The 14,739-nt window shown below is 42.3% G+C and overlaps 63 non-coding genes across 63 annotated transcripts; all 63 read left to right on the forward strand.

Moving 5' to 3' along the window:
- Window positions 1–14: 14 nt before the first annotated feature.
- Window positions 15–86, forward strand: Trnac-gca (transfer RNA cysteine (anticodon GCA)). Its single transcript has one exon. It is a non-coding gene; the product is annotated as a tRNA-Cys (tRNA).
- Window positions 87–241: 155 nt separating this feature from the next.
- Trnac-gca (transfer RNA cysteine (anticodon GCA)) lies at window positions 242–313 on the forward strand. Its single transcript has one exon. It is a non-coding gene; the product is annotated as a tRNA-Cys (tRNA).
- Window positions 314–468: 155 nt separating this feature from the next.
- On the forward strand, window positions 469–540 carry Trnac-gca (transfer RNA cysteine (anticodon GCA)). Its single transcript has one exon. It is a non-coding gene; the product is annotated as a tRNA-Cys (tRNA).
- A 155-nt stretch (window positions 541–695) lies between these two features.
- On the forward strand, window positions 696–767 carry Trnac-gca (transfer RNA cysteine (anticodon GCA)). Its single transcript has one exon. It is a non-coding gene; the product is annotated as a tRNA-Cys (tRNA).
- Window positions 768–922: 155 nt separating this feature from the next.
- On the forward strand, window positions 923–994 carry Trnac-gca (transfer RNA cysteine (anticodon GCA)). The gene has a single exon. It is a non-coding gene; the product is annotated as a tRNA-Cys (tRNA).
- A 155-nt stretch (window positions 995–1,149) lies between these two features.
- Window positions 1,150–1,221, forward strand: Trnac-gca (transfer RNA cysteine (anticodon GCA)). The gene has a single exon. It is a non-coding gene; the product is annotated as a tRNA-Cys (tRNA).
- Window positions 1,222–1,376: 155 nt separating this feature from the next.
- Trnac-gca (transfer RNA cysteine (anticodon GCA)) lies at window positions 1,377–1,448 on the forward strand. The gene has a single exon. It is a non-coding gene; the product is annotated as a tRNA-Cys (tRNA).
- A 381-nt stretch (window positions 1,449–1,829) lies between these two features.
- On the forward strand, window positions 1,830–1,901 carry Trnac-gca (transfer RNA cysteine (anticodon GCA)). The gene has a single exon. It is a non-coding gene; the product is annotated as a tRNA-Cys (tRNA).
- A 155-nt stretch (window positions 1,902–2,056) lies between these two features.
- On the forward strand, window positions 2,057–2,128 carry Trnac-gca (transfer RNA cysteine (anticodon GCA)). Its single transcript has one exon. It is a non-coding gene; the product is annotated as a tRNA-Cys (tRNA).
- Window positions 2,129–2,283: 155 nt separating this feature from the next.
- Trnac-gca (transfer RNA cysteine (anticodon GCA)) lies at window positions 2,284–2,355 on the forward strand. Its single transcript has one exon. It is a non-coding gene; the product is annotated as a tRNA-Cys (tRNA).
- Window positions 2,356–2,510: 155 nt separating this feature from the next.
- Window positions 2,511–2,582, forward strand: Trnac-gca (transfer RNA cysteine (anticodon GCA)). The gene has a single exon. It is a non-coding gene; the product is annotated as a tRNA-Cys (tRNA).
- A 155-nt stretch (window positions 2,583–2,737) lies between these two features.
- Trnac-gca (transfer RNA cysteine (anticodon GCA)) lies at window positions 2,738–2,809 on the forward strand. The gene has a single exon. It is a non-coding gene; the product is annotated as a tRNA-Cys (tRNA).
- A 155-nt stretch (window positions 2,810–2,964) lies between these two features.
- Trnac-aca (transfer RNA cysteine (anticodon ACA)) lies at window positions 2,965–3,036 on the forward strand. Its single transcript has one exon. It is a non-coding gene; the product is annotated as a tRNA-Cys (tRNA).
- A 155-nt stretch (window positions 3,037–3,191) lies between these two features.
- Trnac-gca (transfer RNA cysteine (anticodon GCA)) lies at window positions 3,192–3,263 on the forward strand. The gene has a single exon. It is a non-coding gene; the product is annotated as a tRNA-Cys (tRNA).
- A 155-nt stretch (window positions 3,264–3,418) lies between these two features.
- Trnac-gca (transfer RNA cysteine (anticodon GCA)) lies at window positions 3,419–3,490 on the forward strand. Its single transcript has one exon. It is a non-coding gene; the product is annotated as a tRNA-Cys (tRNA).
- A 155-nt stretch (window positions 3,491–3,645) lies between these two features.
- On the forward strand, window positions 3,646–3,717 carry Trnac-gca (transfer RNA cysteine (anticodon GCA)). Its single transcript has one exon. It is a non-coding gene; the product is annotated as a tRNA-Cys (tRNA).
- Window positions 3,718–3,872: 155 nt separating this feature from the next.
- Window positions 3,873–3,944, forward strand: Trnac-gca (transfer RNA cysteine (anticodon GCA)). The gene has a single exon. It is a non-coding gene; the product is annotated as a tRNA-Cys (tRNA).
- A 155-nt stretch (window positions 3,945–4,099) lies between these two features.
- Trnac-gca (transfer RNA cysteine (anticodon GCA)) lies at window positions 4,100–4,171 on the forward strand. Its single transcript has one exon. It is a non-coding gene; the product is annotated as a tRNA-Cys (tRNA).
- Window positions 4,172–4,326: 155 nt separating this feature from the next.
- On the forward strand, window positions 4,327–4,398 carry Trnac-gca (transfer RNA cysteine (anticodon GCA)). Its single transcript has one exon. It is a non-coding gene; the product is annotated as a tRNA-Cys (tRNA).
- A 155-nt stretch (window positions 4,399–4,553) lies between these two features.
- Trnac-gca (transfer RNA cysteine (anticodon GCA)) lies at window positions 4,554–4,625 on the forward strand. The gene has a single exon. It is a non-coding gene; the product is annotated as a tRNA-Cys (tRNA).
- A 155-nt stretch (window positions 4,626–4,780) lies between these two features.
- Window positions 4,781–4,852, forward strand: Trnac-gca (transfer RNA cysteine (anticodon GCA)). The gene has a single exon. It is a non-coding gene; the product is annotated as a tRNA-Cys (tRNA).
- A 155-nt stretch (window positions 4,853–5,007) lies between these two features.
- On the forward strand, window positions 5,008–5,079 carry Trnac-gca (transfer RNA cysteine (anticodon GCA)). The gene has a single exon. It is a non-coding gene; the product is annotated as a tRNA-Cys (tRNA).
- A 155-nt stretch (window positions 5,080–5,234) lies between these two features.
- On the forward strand, window positions 5,235–5,306 carry Trnac-gca (transfer RNA cysteine (anticodon GCA)). Its single transcript has one exon. It is a non-coding gene; the product is annotated as a tRNA-Cys (tRNA).
- A 155-nt stretch (window positions 5,307–5,461) lies between these two features.
- Trnac-gca (transfer RNA cysteine (anticodon GCA)) lies at window positions 5,462–5,533 on the forward strand. Its single transcript has one exon. It is a non-coding gene; the product is annotated as a tRNA-Cys (tRNA).
- Window positions 5,534–5,688: 155 nt separating this feature from the next.
- Window positions 5,689–5,760, forward strand: Trnac-gca (transfer RNA cysteine (anticodon GCA)). Its single transcript has one exon. It is a non-coding gene; the product is annotated as a tRNA-Cys (tRNA).
- Window positions 5,761–5,915: 155 nt separating this feature from the next.
- Window positions 5,916–5,987, forward strand: Trnac-gca (transfer RNA cysteine (anticodon GCA)). The gene has a single exon. It is a non-coding gene; the product is annotated as a tRNA-Cys (tRNA).
- Window positions 5,988–6,142: 155 nt separating this feature from the next.
- Window positions 6,143–6,214, forward strand: Trnac-gca (transfer RNA cysteine (anticodon GCA)). The gene has a single exon. It is a non-coding gene; the product is annotated as a tRNA-Cys (tRNA).
- A 155-nt stretch (window positions 6,215–6,369) lies between these two features.
- On the forward strand, window positions 6,370–6,441 carry Trnac-gca (transfer RNA cysteine (anticodon GCA)). Its single transcript has one exon. It is a non-coding gene; the product is annotated as a tRNA-Cys (tRNA).
- A 155-nt stretch (window positions 6,442–6,596) lies between these two features.
- On the forward strand, window positions 6,597–6,668 carry Trnac-gca (transfer RNA cysteine (anticodon GCA)). The gene has a single exon. It is a non-coding gene; the product is annotated as a tRNA-Cys (tRNA).
- A 155-nt stretch (window positions 6,669–6,823) lies between these two features.
- Window positions 6,824–6,895, forward strand: Trnac-gca (transfer RNA cysteine (anticodon GCA)). Its single transcript has one exon. It is a non-coding gene; the product is annotated as a tRNA-Cys (tRNA).
- Window positions 6,896–7,050: 155 nt separating this feature from the next.
- Trnac-gca (transfer RNA cysteine (anticodon GCA)) lies at window positions 7,051–7,122 on the forward strand. Its single transcript has one exon. It is a non-coding gene; the product is annotated as a tRNA-Cys (tRNA).
- Window positions 7,123–7,277: 155 nt separating this feature from the next.
- Trnac-gca (transfer RNA cysteine (anticodon GCA)) lies at window positions 7,278–7,349 on the forward strand. The gene has a single exon. It is a non-coding gene; the product is annotated as a tRNA-Cys (tRNA).
- Window positions 7,350–7,504: 155 nt separating this feature from the next.
- Window positions 7,505–7,576, forward strand: Trnac-gca (transfer RNA cysteine (anticodon GCA)). Its single transcript has one exon. It is a non-coding gene; the product is annotated as a tRNA-Cys (tRNA).
- A 155-nt stretch (window positions 7,577–7,731) lies between these two features.
- Trnac-gca (transfer RNA cysteine (anticodon GCA)) lies at window positions 7,732–7,803 on the forward strand. Its single transcript has one exon. It is a non-coding gene; the product is annotated as a tRNA-Cys (tRNA).
- A 155-nt stretch (window positions 7,804–7,958) lies between these two features.
- Trnac-gca (transfer RNA cysteine (anticodon GCA)) lies at window positions 7,959–8,030 on the forward strand. The gene has a single exon. It is a non-coding gene; the product is annotated as a tRNA-Cys (tRNA).
- Window positions 8,031–8,185: 155 nt separating this feature from the next.
- Trnac-gca (transfer RNA cysteine (anticodon GCA)) lies at window positions 8,186–8,257 on the forward strand. Its single transcript has one exon. It is a non-coding gene; the product is annotated as a tRNA-Cys (tRNA).
- A 155-nt stretch (window positions 8,258–8,412) lies between these two features.
- Trnac-gca (transfer RNA cysteine (anticodon GCA)) lies at window positions 8,413–8,484 on the forward strand. Its single transcript has one exon. It is a non-coding gene; the product is annotated as a tRNA-Cys (tRNA).
- Window positions 8,485–8,639: 155 nt separating this feature from the next.
- On the forward strand, window positions 8,640–8,711 carry Trnac-gca (transfer RNA cysteine (anticodon GCA)). Its single transcript has one exon. It is a non-coding gene; the product is annotated as a tRNA-Cys (tRNA).
- Window positions 8,712–8,866: 155 nt separating this feature from the next.
- Window positions 8,867–8,938, forward strand: Trnac-gca (transfer RNA cysteine (anticodon GCA)). The gene has a single exon. It is a non-coding gene; the product is annotated as a tRNA-Cys (tRNA).
- Window positions 8,939–9,093: 155 nt separating this feature from the next.
- Trnac-gca (transfer RNA cysteine (anticodon GCA)) lies at window positions 9,094–9,165 on the forward strand. Its single transcript has one exon. It is a non-coding gene; the product is annotated as a tRNA-Cys (tRNA).
- Window positions 9,166–9,320: 155 nt separating this feature from the next.
- Window positions 9,321–9,392, forward strand: Trnac-gca (transfer RNA cysteine (anticodon GCA)). Its single transcript has one exon. It is a non-coding gene; the product is annotated as a tRNA-Cys (tRNA).
- Window positions 9,393–9,547: 155 nt separating this feature from the next.
- Trnac-gca (transfer RNA cysteine (anticodon GCA)) lies at window positions 9,548–9,619 on the forward strand. The gene has a single exon. It is a non-coding gene; the product is annotated as a tRNA-Cys (tRNA).
- Window positions 9,620–9,774: 155 nt separating this feature from the next.
- Trnac-gca (transfer RNA cysteine (anticodon GCA)) lies at window positions 9,775–9,846 on the forward strand. Its single transcript has one exon. It is a non-coding gene; the product is annotated as a tRNA-Cys (tRNA).
- Window positions 9,847–10,001: 155 nt separating this feature from the next.
- Window positions 10,002–10,073, forward strand: Trnac-gca (transfer RNA cysteine (anticodon GCA)). The gene has a single exon. It is a non-coding gene; the product is annotated as a tRNA-Cys (tRNA).
- Window positions 10,074–10,455: 382 nt separating this feature from the next.
- Trnac-gca (transfer RNA cysteine (anticodon GCA)) lies at window positions 10,456–10,527 on the forward strand. The gene has a single exon. It is a non-coding gene; the product is annotated as a tRNA-Cys (tRNA).
- A 155-nt stretch (window positions 10,528–10,682) lies between these two features.
- Trnac-gca (transfer RNA cysteine (anticodon GCA)) lies at window positions 10,683–10,754 on the forward strand. The gene has a single exon. It is a non-coding gene; the product is annotated as a tRNA-Cys (tRNA).
- Window positions 10,755–10,909: 155 nt separating this feature from the next.
- On the forward strand, window positions 10,910–10,981 carry Trnac-gca (transfer RNA cysteine (anticodon GCA)). Its single transcript has one exon. It is a non-coding gene; the product is annotated as a tRNA-Cys (tRNA).
- Window positions 10,982–11,136: 155 nt separating this feature from the next.
- On the forward strand, window positions 11,137–11,208 carry Trnac-gca (transfer RNA cysteine (anticodon GCA)). Its single transcript has one exon. It is a non-coding gene; the product is annotated as a tRNA-Cys (tRNA).
- Window positions 11,209–11,363: 155 nt separating this feature from the next.
- Window positions 11,364–11,435, forward strand: Trnac-gca (transfer RNA cysteine (anticodon GCA)). The gene has a single exon. It is a non-coding gene; the product is annotated as a tRNA-Cys (tRNA).
- A 155-nt stretch (window positions 11,436–11,590) lies between these two features.
- On the forward strand, window positions 11,591–11,662 carry Trnac-gca (transfer RNA cysteine (anticodon GCA)). Its single transcript has one exon. It is a non-coding gene; the product is annotated as a tRNA-Cys (tRNA).
- Window positions 11,663–11,817: 155 nt separating this feature from the next.
- Trnac-gca (transfer RNA cysteine (anticodon GCA)) lies at window positions 11,818–11,889 on the forward strand. Its single transcript has one exon. It is a non-coding gene; the product is annotated as a tRNA-Cys (tRNA).
- A 155-nt stretch (window positions 11,890–12,044) lies between these two features.
- Trnac-gca (transfer RNA cysteine (anticodon GCA)) lies at window positions 12,045–12,116 on the forward strand. Its single transcript has one exon. It is a non-coding gene; the product is annotated as a tRNA-Cys (tRNA).
- Window positions 12,117–12,271: 155 nt separating this feature from the next.
- Window positions 12,272–12,343, forward strand: Trnac-gca (transfer RNA cysteine (anticodon GCA)). Its single transcript has one exon. It is a non-coding gene; the product is annotated as a tRNA-Cys (tRNA).
- Window positions 12,344–12,498: 155 nt separating this feature from the next.
- On the forward strand, window positions 12,499–12,570 carry Trnac-gca (transfer RNA cysteine (anticodon GCA)). The gene has a single exon. It is a non-coding gene; the product is annotated as a tRNA-Cys (tRNA).
- A 155-nt stretch (window positions 12,571–12,725) lies between these two features.
- On the forward strand, window positions 12,726–12,797 carry Trnac-gca (transfer RNA cysteine (anticodon GCA)). The gene has a single exon. It is a non-coding gene; the product is annotated as a tRNA-Cys (tRNA).
- A 155-nt stretch (window positions 12,798–12,952) lies between these two features.
- Trnac-gca (transfer RNA cysteine (anticodon GCA)) lies at window positions 12,953–13,024 on the forward strand. The gene has a single exon. It is a non-coding gene; the product is annotated as a tRNA-Cys (tRNA).
- A 155-nt stretch (window positions 13,025–13,179) lies between these two features.
- Trnac-gca (transfer RNA cysteine (anticodon GCA)) lies at window positions 13,180–13,251 on the forward strand. The gene has a single exon. It is a non-coding gene; the product is annotated as a tRNA-Cys (tRNA).
- A 155-nt stretch (window positions 13,252–13,406) lies between these two features.
- On the forward strand, window positions 13,407–13,481 carry Trnac-gca (transfer RNA cysteine (anticodon GCA)). The gene has a single exon. It is a non-coding gene; the product is annotated as a tRNA-Cys (tRNA).
- Window positions 13,482–13,633: 152 nt separating this feature from the next.
- Trnac-gca (transfer RNA cysteine (anticodon GCA)) lies at window positions 13,634–13,705 on the forward strand. The gene has a single exon. It is a non-coding gene; the product is annotated as a tRNA-Cys (tRNA).
- Window positions 13,706–13,860: 155 nt separating this feature from the next.
- Window positions 13,861–13,932, forward strand: Trnac-gca (transfer RNA cysteine (anticodon GCA)). Its single transcript has one exon. It is a non-coding gene; the product is annotated as a tRNA-Cys (tRNA).
- A 155-nt stretch (window positions 13,933–14,087) lies between these two features.
- On the forward strand, window positions 14,088–14,159 carry Trnac-gca (transfer RNA cysteine (anticodon GCA)). The gene has a single exon. It is a non-coding gene; the product is annotated as a tRNA-Cys (tRNA).
- Window positions 14,160–14,314: 155 nt separating this feature from the next.
- Window positions 14,315–14,386, forward strand: Trnac-gca (transfer RNA cysteine (anticodon GCA)). The gene has a single exon. It is a non-coding gene; the product is annotated as a tRNA-Cys (tRNA).
- A 155-nt stretch (window positions 14,387–14,541) lies between these two features.
- On the forward strand, window positions 14,542–14,613 carry Trnac-gca (transfer RNA cysteine (anticodon GCA)). The gene has a single exon. It is a non-coding gene; the product is annotated as a tRNA-Cys (tRNA).
- Window positions 14,614–14,739: the final 126 nt, after the last annotated feature.

The following is a 14,739-nucleotide window of genomic DNA, read 5'->3' on the forward strand; positions in this document are numbered from 1 at the left end:
CGTAATTGTCATGCGGGGATGTAGCTCAGTGGTAGAGCATTCGACTGCAGATCGAGAGGTCCCCGGTTCAAACCCGGGTGTCCCCTTCAAGATTGTTCTTACTTTTTTCTAATCTGTGCCTGTACTTTGCGATAATGCAAAAAGTCGGATCATTTAAAATCGCCGCTATTAAATCCGTTTTTGTTTCAAAGGCGGAATAATGGTGCGTATTTTCTTTTGTATAGGAGCGTAATTGTCATGCGGGGATGTAGCTCAGTGGTAGAGCATTCGACTGCAGATCGAGAGGTCTCCGATTCAAACCCGGGTGTCCCCTTCAAGATTGTTCTTACTTTTTTCTAATCTGTGCCTGTACTTTGCGATAATGCAAAAAGTAGGATCATTTAAAATCGCCGCTATTAAATCCGTTTTTGTTTCAAAGGCGGAATAATGGTGCGTATTTGTTTTTGTATAGGAGCGTAATTGTCATGCGGGGATGTAGCTCAGTGGTAGAGCATTCGACTGCAGATCGAGAGGTCCCCGGTTCAAACCCGGGTGTCCCCTTCAAGATTGTTCTTACTTTTTTCTAATCTGTGCCTGTACTTTGCGATAATGCAAAAAGTAGGATCATTTAAAATCGCCGCTATTAAATCCGTTTTTGTTTCAAAGGCGGAATAATGGTGCGTATTTTCTTTTGTATAGGAGCGTAATTGTCATGCGGGGATGTAGCTCAGTGGTAGAGCATTCGACTGCAGATCGAGAGGTCCCCGGTTCAAACCCGGGTGTCCCCTTCAAGATTGTTCTTACTGTTTTCTACTCTGTGCCTGTACTTTGCGATAATGCAAAAAGTAGGATCATTTAAAATCGCCGCTATTAAATCCGTTTTTGTTTCAAAGGCGGAATAATTGTGCGTATTTTCTTTTCTATAGGATCGTAATTGTCATGCGGGGATGTAGCTCAGTGGTAGAGCATTCGACTGCAGATCGAGAGGTCCCCGGTTCAAACCCGAGTGTCCCCTTCAAGATTGTTCTTACTTTTTTCTAATCTGTGCCTGTACTTTGCGATAATGCAAAAAGTAGGATCATTTAAAATCGCCGCTATTAAATCCGTTTTTGTTTCAAAGGCGGAATAATGGTGCGTATTTTCTTTTGTATAGGAGCGTAATTGAAATGCGGGGATGTAGCTCAGTGGTAGAGCATTCGACTGCAGATCGAGAGGTCCCCGGTTCAAACCCGGGTGTCCCCTTCAAGATTGTTCTTACTTTTTTCTAATCTGTGCCTGTATTTTGCGATAATGCAAAAAGTAGGATCATTTAAAATCGCCGCTATCAAATCCGTTTCTGTTTCAAAGGCGGAATAATGGTGCGTATTTTCTTTTGTATAGGAGCGTAATTGTCATGCGGGGATGTAGCTCAGTGGTAGAGCATTCGACTGCAGATCGAGAGGTCCCCGGTTCAAACCCGGGTGTCCCCTTCAAGATTGTTCTTACTTTTTTCTAATCTGTGCCTGTACTTTGCGATAATGCAAAAAGTAGGATCATTTAAAATCGCCGCTATTTAATCCGTTTTTGTTTCAAAGGCGGAATAATGGTGCGTATTTTCTTTTGTATAGAAGCGTAATTGTCATGCGGGGATGTAGCTCAGTGGTAGAGCATTCGACTGCAGATCGAGAGGTCTCCGGTTAAAACCCGGTGTCCCCTTCAAGATTGTTCTTGCTTTTTTCTAATCTGTGCCTGTACTTTGCGATAATGCAAAAAGTAGGATCATTTAAAATCGCCGCTATTAAATCCGTTTTTGTTTCAAAGGCGGAATAATGGTGCGTATTTTCTTTTGTATAGGAGCGTAATTGTCATGCGGGGATGTAGCTCAGTGGTAGAGCATTCTACTGCAGATCGAGAGGTCCCCGGTTCAAACCCGGGTGTCCCCTTCAAGATTGTTCTTACTTTTTTCTAATCTGAGCCTGTACTTTGCGATAATGCAAAAAGTAGGATCATTTAAAATCGCCGCTATTAAATCCGTTTTTGTTTCAAAGGCGGAATAATGGTGCGTATTTTCTTTTGTATAGGAGCGTAATTGTCATGCGGGGATGTAACTCAGTGGTAGAGCATTCGACTGCAGATCGAGAGGTCCCCGGTTCAAACCCGGGTGTCCCCTTCAAGATTGTTCTTACTTTTTACTAATCTGTGCCTGTACTTTGCGATAATGCAAAAACTAGGATCATTTAAAATCGCCGCTATTAAATCCGTTTTTGTTTCAAAGGCGGAATAATGGTTCGTATTTTCTTTTGTATAGGATCGTAATTGTCATGCGGGGATGTAGCTCAGTGGTAGAGCATTCGACTGCAGATCGAGAGGTCCCCGGTTCAAACCCGGGTGTCCCCTTCAAGATTGTTCTTACTTTTTTCTAATCTGTGCCTGTACTTTGCGATAACGCAAAAAGTAGGATCATTTAAAATCGCCGCTATTAAATCCGTTTTTGTTTCAAAGGCGGAATAATGGTGCGTATTTTCTTTTGTATAGGAGCGTAATTGTCATGCGGGGATGTAGCTCAGTGGTAGAGCATTCGACTGCAGATCGAGAGGTCCCCGGTTCAAACCCGGGTGTCCCCTTCAAGATTGTTCTTACTTTTTTCTAATCTGTGCCTGTACTTTGCGATAATGCAAAAAGTAGGATCATTTAAAATCGCCGCTATTAAATCCGTTTTTGTTTCAAAGGCGGAATAATGGTGCGTATTTTCTTTTGTATAGGAGCGTAATTGTCATGCGGGGATTTAGCTCAGTGGTAGAGCATTCGACTGCAGATCGAGAGGTCCCCGGTTCAAACCCGGGTGTCCCCTTCAAGATTGTTCTTACTTTTTTCTAATCTGTGCCTGTACTTTGCGATAATGCAAAAAGTAGGATCATTTAAAATCGCCGCTATTAAATCCGTTTTTGTTTCAAAGGCGGAATAATGGTGCGTATTTTCTTTTGTATAGGAGCGTAATTGTCATGCGGGGATGTAGCTCAGTGGTAGAGCATTCGACTACAGATCGAGAGGTCCCCGGTTCAAACCCGGGTGTCCCCTTCAAGATTGTTCTTACTATTTTCTAATCTGTGCCTGTACTTTGCGATAATGCAAAAAGTAGGATCATTTAAAATCGCCGCTATTAAATCCGTTTTTGTTTCAAAGGCGGAATAATGGTGCGTATTTTCTTTTGTATAGGAGCGTAATTGTCATGCGGGGATGTAGCTCAGTGGTAGAGCATTCGACTGCAGATCGAGAGGTCCCCGGTTCAAACCCGGGTGTCCCCTTCAAGATTGTTCTTACTGTTTTCTACTCTGTGCCTGTACTTTGCGATAATGCAAAAAGTAGGATCATTTAAAATCGCCGCTATTAAATCCGTTTTTGTTTCAAAGGCGGAATAATTGTGCGTATTTTCTTTTCTATAGGAGCGTAATTGTCATGCGGGGATGTAGCTCAGTGGTAGAGCATTCGACTGCAGATCGAGAGGTCCCCGGTTCAAACCCGAGTGTCCCCTTCAAGATTGTTCTTACGTTTTTCTAATCTGTGCCTGTACTTTGCGATAATGCAAAAAGTAGGATCATTTAAAATCGCCGCTATTAAATCCGTTTTTGTTTCAAAGGCGGAATAATGGTGCGTATTTTTTTTTGTATAGGAGCGTAATTGTCATGCGGGGATGTAGCTCAGTTGTAGAGCATTCGACTGCAGATCGAGAGGTCCCCGATTCAAACCCGGGTGTCCCCTTCTAGATTGTTCTTACTTTTTTCTAATCTGTGCCTGTACTTTGCGATAATGCAAAAAGTAGGATCATTTAAAATCGCCGCTATTAAATCCGTTTTTGTTTCAAAGGCGGAATAATTGTGCGTATTTTCTTTTGTATAGGAGCGTAATTGTCATGCGGGGATGTAGCTCAGTGGTAGAGCATTCGACTGCAGATCGAGAGGTCCCCGATTAAAACCCGAGTGTCCCCTTCAAGATTGTTCTTACTTTTTTCTAATCTGTGCCTGTACTTTGCGATAATGCAAAAAGTAGGATCATTTAAAATCGCCGCTATTAAATCCGTTTTTGTTTCAAAGGCTGAATAATGGTGCGTATTTTCTTTTGTATAGGAGCGTAATTGTCATGCGGGGATGTAGCTCAGTGGTAGAGCATTCGACTGCAGATCGAGAGGTCCCCGGTTCAAACCCGGGTGTCCCCTTCAAGATTGTTCTTACTTTTTTCTAATCTGTGCCTGTACTTTGCGATAATGCAAAAAGTAGGATCATTTAAAATCGCCGCTATCAAATCCGTTTCTGTTTCAAAGGCGGAATAATGGTGCGTATTTTCTTTTGTATAGGAGCGTAATTGTCATGCGGGGATGTAGCTCAGTGGTAGAGCATTCGACTGCAGATCGAGAGGTCCCCGGTTCAAACCCGGGTGTCCCCTTCAAGATTGTTCTTACTTTTTTCTAATCTGTGCCTCTACTTTGCGATAATGCAACAAGTAGGATCATTTAAAATCGCCGCTATTAAATCCGTTTTTGTTTCAAAGGCGGAATAATGGTGCGTATTTTCTTTTGTATAGGAGCGTAATTGTCATGCGGGGATGTAGCTCAGTGGTAGAGCATTCGACTGCAGATCGAGAGGTCCCCGGTTCAAACCCGGGTGTCCCCTTCAAGATTGTTCTTACTTTTATCTAATCTGTGCCTGTACTTTGCGATAATGCAAAAAGTAGGATCATTTAAAATCGCCGCTATCAAATCCGTTTCTCTTTCAAAGGCGGAATAATGGTTCGTATTTTCTTTTGTATAGGAGCGTAATTGTCATGCGGGGATTTAGCTCAGTGGTAGAGCATTCGACTGCAGATCGAGAGGTCCCCGGTTCAAACCCGGGTGTCCCCTTCAAGATTGTTCTTACTTTTTTCTAATCTGTGCCTCTACTTTGCGATAATGCAAAAAGTAGGATCATTTAAAATCGCCGCTATTAAATCCGTTTTTGTTTCAAAGGCGGAATAATGGTGCGTATTTTGTTTTGTATAGGAGCGTAATTGTCATGCGGGGATGTAGCTCAGTGGTAGAGCATTCGACTGCAGATCGAGAGGTCCCCGATTCAAACCCGGGTGTCCCCTTCAAGATTGTTCTTACTTTTTTCTAATCTGTGCCTGTACTTTGCGATAATGCAAAAAGTAGGATCATTTAAAATCGCCGCTATTAAATCCGTTTTTGTTTCAAAGGCGGAATAATTGTGCGTATTTTCTTTTCTATAGGAGCGTAATTGTCATGCGGGGATGTAGCTCAGTGGTAGAGCATTCGACTGCAGATCGAGAGGTCCCCGGTTCAAACTCGAGTGTCCCCTTCAAGATTGTTCTTACTTTTTTCTAATCTGTGCCTGTACTTTGCGATAATGCAAAAAGTAGGATCATTTAAAATCGCCGCTATTAAATCCGTTTTTGTTTCAAAGGCGGAATAATGGTGCGTATTTTGTTTTGTATAGGAGCGTAATTGTCATGCGGGGATGTAGCTCAGTGGTAGAGCATTCGACTGCAGATCGAGAGGTCCCCGGTTCAAACCCGGGTGTCCCCTTCAAGATTGTTCTTACTTTTTTCTAATCTGTGCCTGTACTTTGCGATAATGCAAAAAGTAGGATCATTTAAAATCGCCGCTATCAAATCCGTTTCTGTTTCAAAGGCGGAATAATGGTGCGTATTTTCTTTTGTATAGGAGCGTAATTGTCATGCGGGGATGTAGCTCAGTGGTAGAGCATTCGATTGCAGATCGAGAGGTCCCCGGTTCAAACCCGGGTGTCCCCTTCAAGATTGTTCTTACTTTTTTCTAATCTGTGCCTGTACTTTGCGATAATGCAAAAAGTAGGATCATTTAAAATCGCCGCTATTAAATCCGTTTTTGTTTCAAAGGCGGAATAATGGTGCGTATTTTTTTTTGTATAGGAGCGTAATTGTCATGCGGGGATGTAGCTCAGTGGTAGAGCATTCGACTGCAGATCGAGAGGTCCCCGATTCAAACCCGGGTGTCCCCTTCAAGATTGTTCTTACTTTTTTCTAATCTGTGCCTGTACTTTGCGATAATGCAAAAAGTAGGATCATTTAAAATCGCCGCTATTAAATCCGTTTTTGTTTCAAAGGCGGAATAATTGTGCGTATTTTCTTTTGTATAGGAGCGTAATTGTCATGCGGGGATGTAGCTCAGTGGTAGAGCATTCGACTGCAGATCGAGAGGTCTCCGATTCAAACCCGGGTGTCCCCTTCAAGATTGTTCTTACTTTTTTCTAATCTGTGCCTGTACTTTGCGATAATGCAAAAAGTAGGATCATTTAAAATCGCCGCTATTAAATCCGTTTTTGTTTCAAAGGCGGAATAATGGTGCGTATTTTCTTTTGTATAGGAGCGTAATAATCATGCGGGGATGTAGCTCAGTGGTAGAGCATTCGACTGCAGATCGAGAGGTCCCCGGTTCAAACCCGGGTGTCCCCTTCAAGATTGTTCTTACTTTTTTCTAGTCTGTGCCTGTACTTTGCGATAATGCAAAAAGTAGGATCATTTAAAATCGCCGCTATTAAATCCGTTTTTGTTTCAAAGGCGGAATAATGGTGCGTATTTTGTTTTGTATAGGAGCGTAATTGTCATGCGGGGATGTAGCTCAGTGGTAGAGCATTCGACTGCAGATCGAGAGGTCCCCGATTCAAACCCGGGTGTCCCCTTCAAGATTGTTCTTACTTTTTTCTAATCTGTGCCTGTACTTTGCGATAATGCAAAAAGTAGGATCATTTAAAATCGCCGCTATTAAATCCGTTTTTGTTTCAAAGGCGGAATAATGGTGCGTATATTTTTTTGTATAGGAGCGTAATTGTCATGCGGGGATGTAGCTCAGTGGTAGAGCATTCGACTGCAGATCGAGAGGTCCCCGATTCAAACCCGGGTGTCCCCTTCAAGATTGTTCTTACTTTTTTCTAATCTGTGCCTCTACTTTGCGATAATGCAAAAAGTAGGATCATTTAAAATCGCCGCTATTAAATCCGTTTTTGTTTCAAAGGCGAAATAATGGTGCGTATTTTGTTTTGTATAGGAGTGTAATTGTCATGCGGGGATGTAGCTCAGTGGTAGAGCATTCGACTGCAGATCGAGAGGTCCCCGATTCAAACCCGGGTGTCCCCTTCAAGATTGTTCTTACTTTTTTCTAATCTGTGCCTGTACTTTGCGATAATGCAAAAAGTAGGATCATTTAAAATCGCCGCTATTAAATCCGTTTTTGTTTCAAAGGCGGAATAATAGTGCGTATTTTCTTTTGTATAGGAGCGTAATTGTCATGCGGGGATGTAGCTCAGTGGTAGAGCATTCGACTGCAGATCGAGAGGTCCCCGGTTCAAACCCGGGTGTCCCCTTCAAGATTGTTCTTACTTTTTTCTAATCTGTGCCTGTACTTTGCGATAATGCAAAAAGTAGGATCATTTAAAATCGCCGCTATTAAATCCGTTTTTGTTTCAAAGGCGGAATAATGGTGCGTATTTTCTTTTGTATAGGAGCGTAATTGTCATGCGGGGATGTAGCTCAGTGGTAGAGCATTCGACTGCAGATCGAGAGGTCCCCGGTTCAAACCCGGGTGTCCCCTTCAAGATTGTTCTTACTGTTTTCTACTCTGTGCCTGTACTTTGCGATAATGCAAAAAGTAGGATCATTTAAAATCGCCGCTATTAAATCCGTTTTTGTTTCAAAGGCGGAATAATTGTGCGTATTTTCTTTTCTATAGGATCGTAATTGTCATGCGGGGATGTAGCTCAGTGGTAGAGCATTCGACTGCAGATCGAGAGGTCCCCGGTTCAAACCCGAGTGTCCCCTTCAAGATTGTTCTTACTTTTTTCTAATCTGTGCCTGTACTTTGCGATAATGCAAAAAGTAGGATCATTTAAAATCGCCGCTATTAAATCCGTTTTTGTTTCAAAGGCGGAATAATGGTGCGTATTTTCTTTTGTATAGGAGCGTAATTGTCATGCGGGGATGTAGCTCAGTGGTAGAGCATTCGACTGCAGATCGGGAGGTCCCCGGTTCAAACCCGGGTGTCCCCTTCAAGATTGTTCTTACTTTTTTCTAATCTGTGCCTGTACTTTGCGATAATGCAAAAAGTAGGATCATTTAAAATCGCCGCTATCAAATCCGTTTCTCTTTCAAAGGCGGAATAATGGTTCGTATTTTCTTTTGTATAGGAGCGTAATTGTCATGCGGGGATGTAGCTCAGTGGTAGAGCATTCGACTGCAGATCGAGAGGTCCCCGGTTCAAACCCGGGTGTCCCCTTCAAGATTGTTCTTACTTTTTTCCAATCTGTGCCTCTACTTTGCGATAATGCAAAAAGTAGGATCATTTAAAATCGCCGCTATTAAATCCGTTTTTGTTTCAAAGGCGGAATAATGGTGCGTATTTTGTTTTGTATAGGAGCGTAATTGTCATGCGGGGATGTAGCTCAGTGGTAGAGCATTCGACTGCAAATCGAGAGGTCCCCGATTCAAACCCGGGTGTCCCCTTCAAGATTGTTCTTACTTTTTTCTAATCTGTGCCTGTACTTTGCGATAATGCAAAAAGTAGGATCATTTAAAATCGCCGCTATTAAATCCGTTTTTGTTTCAAAGGCGGAATAATTGTGCGTATTTTCTTTTCTATAGGAGCGTAATTGTCATGCGGGGATGTAGCTCAGTGGTAGAGCATTCGACTGCAGATCGAGAGGTCCCCGGTTCAAACCCGACTGTCCCCTTCAAGATTGTGCTTACTTTTTTCTAATCTGTGCCTGTACTTTGCGATAATGCAAAAAGTAGGATCATTTAAAATCGCCGCTATTAAATCCGTTTTTGTTTCAAAGGCGGAATAATGGTGCGTATTTTCTTTTGTATAGGAGCGTAATTGTCATGCGGGGATGTAGCTCAGTGGTAGAGCATTCGACTGCAGATCGAGAGGTCCCCGGTTCAAACCCGGGTGTCCCCTTCAAGATTGTTCTTACTTTTTTCTAACCTGTGCCTCTACTTTGCGATAATGCAAAAACTAGGATCATTTAAAATCGCCGCTATTAAATCCGTTTTTGTTTCAAAGGCGGAATAATGGTGCGTATATTTTTTTGTATAGGAGCGTAATTGTCATGCGGGGATGTAGCTCAGTGGTAGAGCATTCGACTGCAGATCGAGAGGTCCCCGATTCAAACCCGGGTGTCCCCTTCAAGATTGTTCTTACTTTTTTCTAATCTGTGCCTGTACTTTGCGATAATGCAAAAAGTAGGATAATATAAAATCGCCGCTATTAAATCCGTTTTTGTTTCAAAGGCGGAATAATTGTGCGTATTTTCTTTTCTATAGGAGCGTAATTGTCATGCGGGGATGTAGCTCAGTGGTAGAGCATTCGACTGCAGATCGAGAGGTCCCCGGTTCAAACCCGAGTGTCCCCTTCAAGATTGTTCTTACTTTTTTCTAATCTGTGCCTCTACTGTGCGATAATGCAAAAAGTAGGATCATTTAAAATCGCCGCTATTAAATCCGTTTTTGTTTCAAAGGCGGAATAATGGTGCGTATTTTGTTTTGTATAGGAGCGTAATTGTCATGCGGGGATGTAGCTCAGTGGTAGAGCATTCGACTGCAGATCGAGAGGTCCCCGATTCAAACCCGGGTGTCCCCTTCAAGATTGTTCTTACTTTTTTCTAATCTGTGCCTGTACTTTGCGATAATGCAAAAAGTAGGATCATTTAAAATCGCCGCTATTAAATCCGTTTTTGTTTCAAAGGCGGAATAATGGTGCGTATTTTCTTTTGTATAGAAGCGTAATTGTCATGCGGGGATGTAGCTCAGTGGTAGAGCATTCGACTGCAGATCGAGAGGTCCCCGGTTCAAACCCGGGTGTCCCCTTCAAGATTGTTCTTACTTTTTTCTAATCTGTGCCTGTACTTTGCGATAATGCAAAAAGTAGGATCATTTAAAATCGCCGCTATTAAATCCGTTTTTGTTTCACAGGCGGAATAATGGTGCGTATTTTTTTTTGTATAGAAGCGTAATTGTCATGCGGGGATGTAGCTCAGTGGTAGAGCATTCGACTGCAAATCGAGAGGTCCCCGGTTCAAACCCGGGTGTCCCCTTCAAGATTGTTCTTACTTTTTTCTAATCTGTTCCTGTACTTTGCGATAATGCAAAAAGTAAGATCATTTCAAATCGCCGCTATTAAATCCGTTTTTGTTTCAAAGGCGGAATAATGGTGCGTATTTTCTTTTGTATAGAAGCATAATTGTCATGCGGTTATGTAGCTCAGTGGTAGAGCATTCGACTGCAGATCGAGAGGTCCGCGGTTCAAACCCGGGTGTCCCCTTCAAGATTGTTCTTACTTTTTTCTTATCTGTGCCTGTACTTTGCGATAATGCAAAAAGTAAGATCATTTAAAATCGCCGCTATTAAATCCGTTTTTGTTTCAAAGGCGGAATAATGGTGCGTATTTTCTTTTGTATAGAAGCGTAATTGTCATGCGGGGATGTAGCTCAGTCGTAGAGCATTCGACTGCAGATCGAGAGGTCCCCGGTTCAAACCCGGGTGTCCCCCTCAAGATTGTTCTTACTTTTTTCTAATCTGTGCCTGTACTTTGCGATAATGCAAAAAGTAGGATCATTTAAAATCGCCGCTATTAAATCCGTTTTTGTTTCAAAGGCGGAATAATGGTGCGTATTTTCTTTTGTATAGAAGCGTAGTTGTCATGCGGGGATGTAGCTCAGTGGTAGAGCATTCGACTGCAGATCGAGAGGTCCCCGGTTCAAACCCGGGTGTCCCCTTCAAGATAGTTCTTACTTTTTTCTAATCTGTTCCTGTACTTTGCGATAATGCAAAAAGTAAGATCATTTAAAATCGCCGCTATTAAATCCGTTTTTGTTTCAAAGGCGGAATAATGGTGCGTATTTTCTTTTGTATAGAAGCGTAATCGTCATGCGGGGATGTAGCTCAGTGGTATAGCATTCGACTGCAGATCGAGAGGTCCCCGGTTCAAACCCGGGTGTCCCCTTCAAGATTGTTCTTACTTTTTTCTAATCTGTGCCTGTACTTTGTGATAATGCAAAAAGTAGGATCATTTAAAATCGCCGCTATTAAATCCGTTTTTGTTTCAAAGGCGGAATAATGGTGCGTATTTTCTTTTGTATAGGAGCGTAATTGTCATGCGGGGATGTAGCTCAGTGGTAGAGCATTCGACTGCAGATCGGGAGGTCTCCGGTTCAAACCCGGGTGTCCCCTTCAAGATTGTTCTTACTTTTTTCTAATCTGTGCCTGTACTTTGCGATAATGCAAAAAGTAGGATCATTTAAAATCGCCGCTATTAAATCCGTTTTTGTTTCAAAGGCGGAATAATGGTGCGTATTTTCTTTTGTATAGGAGCGTAATTGTCATGCGGGGATGTAGCTCAGTGGTAGAGCATTCGACTGCAGATCGAGAGGTCCCCGGTTCAAACCCGGGTGTCCCCTTCAAGATTGTTCTTACTTTTTTCTAATCTGTGCCTGTACTTTGCGATAATGCAAACAGTAGGATCATTTAAAATCGCCGCTATTAAATCCGTTTTTGTTTCAAAGGCGGAATAATGGTGCGTATTTTCTTTTGTATAGGAGCGTAATTGTCATGCGGGGATGTAGCTCAGTGGTAGAGCATTCGACTGCAGATCGGGAGGTCCCCGGTTCAAACCCGGGTGTCCCCTTCAATATTGTTCTTACTTTTTTCTAATCTGTGCCTGTACTTTGTGATAATGCAAAAAGTAGGATCATTTAAAATCGCCGCTATTAAATCCGTTTTTGTTTCAAAGGCGGAATAATGGTGCGTATTTTCTTTTGTATAGGAGCGTAATTGTCATGCGGGGATGTAGCTCAGTGGTAGAGCATTCGACTGCAGATCGGGAGGTCTCCGGTTCAAACCCGGGTGTCCCCTTCAAGATTGTACTTACTTTTTTCTAATCTGTGCCTGTACTTTGCGATAATGCAAAAAGTAGGATCATTTAAAATCGCCGCTATTAAATCCGTTTTTGTTTCAAAGGCGGAATAATGGTGCGTATTTTCTTTTGTATAGGAGCGTAATTGTCATGCGGGGATGTAGCTCAGTGGTAGAGCATTCGACTGCAGATCGAGATGTCCCCGGTTCAAACCCGGGTGTCCCCTTCAAGATTGTTCTTACTTTTTTCTAATCTGTGCCTGTACTTTGCGATAATGCAAACAGTAGGATCATTTAAAATCGCCGCTATTAAATCCGTTTTTGTTTCAAAGGCGGAATAATGGTGCGTATTTTCTTTTGTATAGAAGCGTATTTGTCATGCGGGGATGTAGCTCAGTGGTAGAGCATTCGACTGCAGATCGAGAGGTCCCCGGTTCAAACCCGGGTGTCCCCTTCAAGATTGTTCTTACTTTTTTCTAATCTGTGCCTGTACTTTGCGATAATGCAAAAAGTAGGATCATTTAAAATCGCCGCTATTAAATCCGTTTTTGTTTCAAAGGCGGAATAATGGTGCGTATTTTCTTTTGTATAGAAGCGTAATTGTCATGCGGGGATGTAGCTCAGTGGTAGAGCATTCGACTGCAGATCGAGAGGTCCCCGGTTCAAACCCGGGTGTCCCCTTCAAGATTGTTCTTACTTTTTTCTAATCTGTGCCTGTACTTTGCGATAATGCAAAAAGTAGGATCATTTAAAATCGCCGCTATTAAATCCGTTTTTGTTTCACAGGCGGAATAATGGTGCGTATTTTTTTTTGTATAGAAGCGTAATTGTCATGCGGGGATGTAGCTCAGTGGTAGAGCATTCGACTGCAAATCGAGAGGTCCCCGGTTCAAACCCGGGTGTCCCCTTCAAAATTGTTCTTACTTTTTTCTAATCTGTTCCTGTACTTTGCGATAATGCAAAAAGTAAGATCATTTCAAATCGCCGCTATTAAATCCGTTTTTGTTTCAAAGGCGGAATAATGGTGCGTATTTTCTTTTGTATAGAAGCATAATTGTCATGCGGGGATGTAGCTCAGTGGTAGAGCATTCGACTGCAGATCGAGAGGTCCGCGGTTCAAACCCGGGTGTCCACTTCAAGATTGTTCTTACTTTTTTCTTATCTGTGCCTGTACTTTGCGATAATGCAAAAAGTAAGATCATTTAAAATCGCCGCTATTAAATCCGTTTTTGTTTCAAAGGCGGAATAATGGTGCGTATTTTCTTTTGTATAGAAGCGTAATTGTCATGCGGGGATGTAGCTCAGTCGTAGAGCATTCGACTGCAGATCGAGAGGTCCACGGTTCAAACCCGGGTGTCCCCCTCAAGATTGTTCTTACTTTTTTCTAATCTGTGCCTGTACTTTGCGATAATGCAAAAAGTAGGATCATTTAAAATCGCCGCTATTAAATCCGTTTTTGTTTCAAAGGCGGAATAATGGTGCGTATTTTCTTTTGTATAGAAGCGTAATTGTCATGCGGGGATGTAGCTCAGTGGTAGAGCATTCGACTGCAGATCGAGAGGTCCCCGGTTCAAACCCGGGTGTCCCATTCAAGACTGTTCTTACTTTTTTCTAATCTGTGCCTGTACTTTGCGATAATGCAAAAAGTAGGATCATTAAAAATTGCTGCTATTAAATCCGTTTTTGTTTCAAAGGCGGAATAATGGTGCGTATTTTCTTTTGTATAGGAGCGTAATTGTCATGCGGGGATGTAGCTCAGTGGTAGAGCATTCGACTGCAGATCGAGAGGTCCCCGGTTCAAACCCGGGTGTCCCCTTCAAGATTGTTCTTACTTTTTTCTTATCTGTGCCTGTACTTTGCGATAATGCAAAAAGTAAGATCATTTCAAATCGCCGCTATTAAATGCGTTTTTGTTTCAAAGGCGGAATAATGGTGCGTATTTTCTTTTGTATAGGAGCGTAATTGTCATGCGGGGATGTAGCTCAGTGGTAGAGCATTCGACTGCAGATCGGGAGGTCCCCGGTTCAAACCCGGGTGTCCCCTTCAATATTGTTCTTACTTTTTTCTAATCTGTGCCTGTACTTTGTGATAATGCAAAAAGTAGGATCATTTAAAATCGCCGCTATTAAATCCGTTTTTGTTTCAAAGGCGGAATAATGGTGCGTATTTTCTTTTGTATAGGAGCGTAATTGTCATGCGGGGATGTAGCTCAGTGGTAGAGCATTCGACTGCAGATCGGGAGGTCTCCGGTTCAAACCCGGGTGTCCCCTTCAAGATTGTTCTTACTTTTTTCTAATCTGTGCCTGTACTTTGCGATAATGCAAAAAGTAGGATCATTTAAAATCGCCGCTATTAAATCCGTTTTTGTTTCAAAGGCGGAATAATGGTGCGTATTTTCTTTTGTATAGGAGCGTAATCGTCATGCGGGGATGTAGCTCAGTGGTAGAGCATTCGACTGCAGATCGAGATGTCCCCGGTTCAAACCCGGGTGTCCCCTTCAAGATTGTTCTTACTTTTTTCTAATCTGTGCCTGTACTTTGCGATAATGCAAACAGTAGGATCATTTAAAATCGCCGCTATTAAATCCGTTTTTGTTTCAAAGGCGGAATAATGGTGCGTATTTTCTTTTGTATAGAAGCGTATTTGTCATGCGGGGATGTAGCTCAGTGGTAGAGCATTCGACTGCAGATCGAGAGGTCCCCGGTTCAAACCCGGGTGTCCCCTTCAAGATTGTTCTTACTTTTTTCTAATCTGTGCCTGTACTTTGCGATAATGCAAAAAGTAGGATCATTTAAAATCGCCGCTATTAAATCCGTTTTTGTTTCAAAGGCGGAATAATGGTGCGTATTT

The sequence above is a fragment of the Euprymna scolopes genome, chromosome 18 (genome assembly GCF_053919585.1).
Source record: "Euprymna scolopes isolate OS-2025 chromosome 18, ASM5391958v1, whole genome shotgun sequence".
Classification (NCBI taxonomy): domain Eukaryota; kingdom Metazoa; phylum Mollusca; class Cephalopoda; order Sepiida; family Sepiolidae; genus Euprymna; species Euprymna scolopes.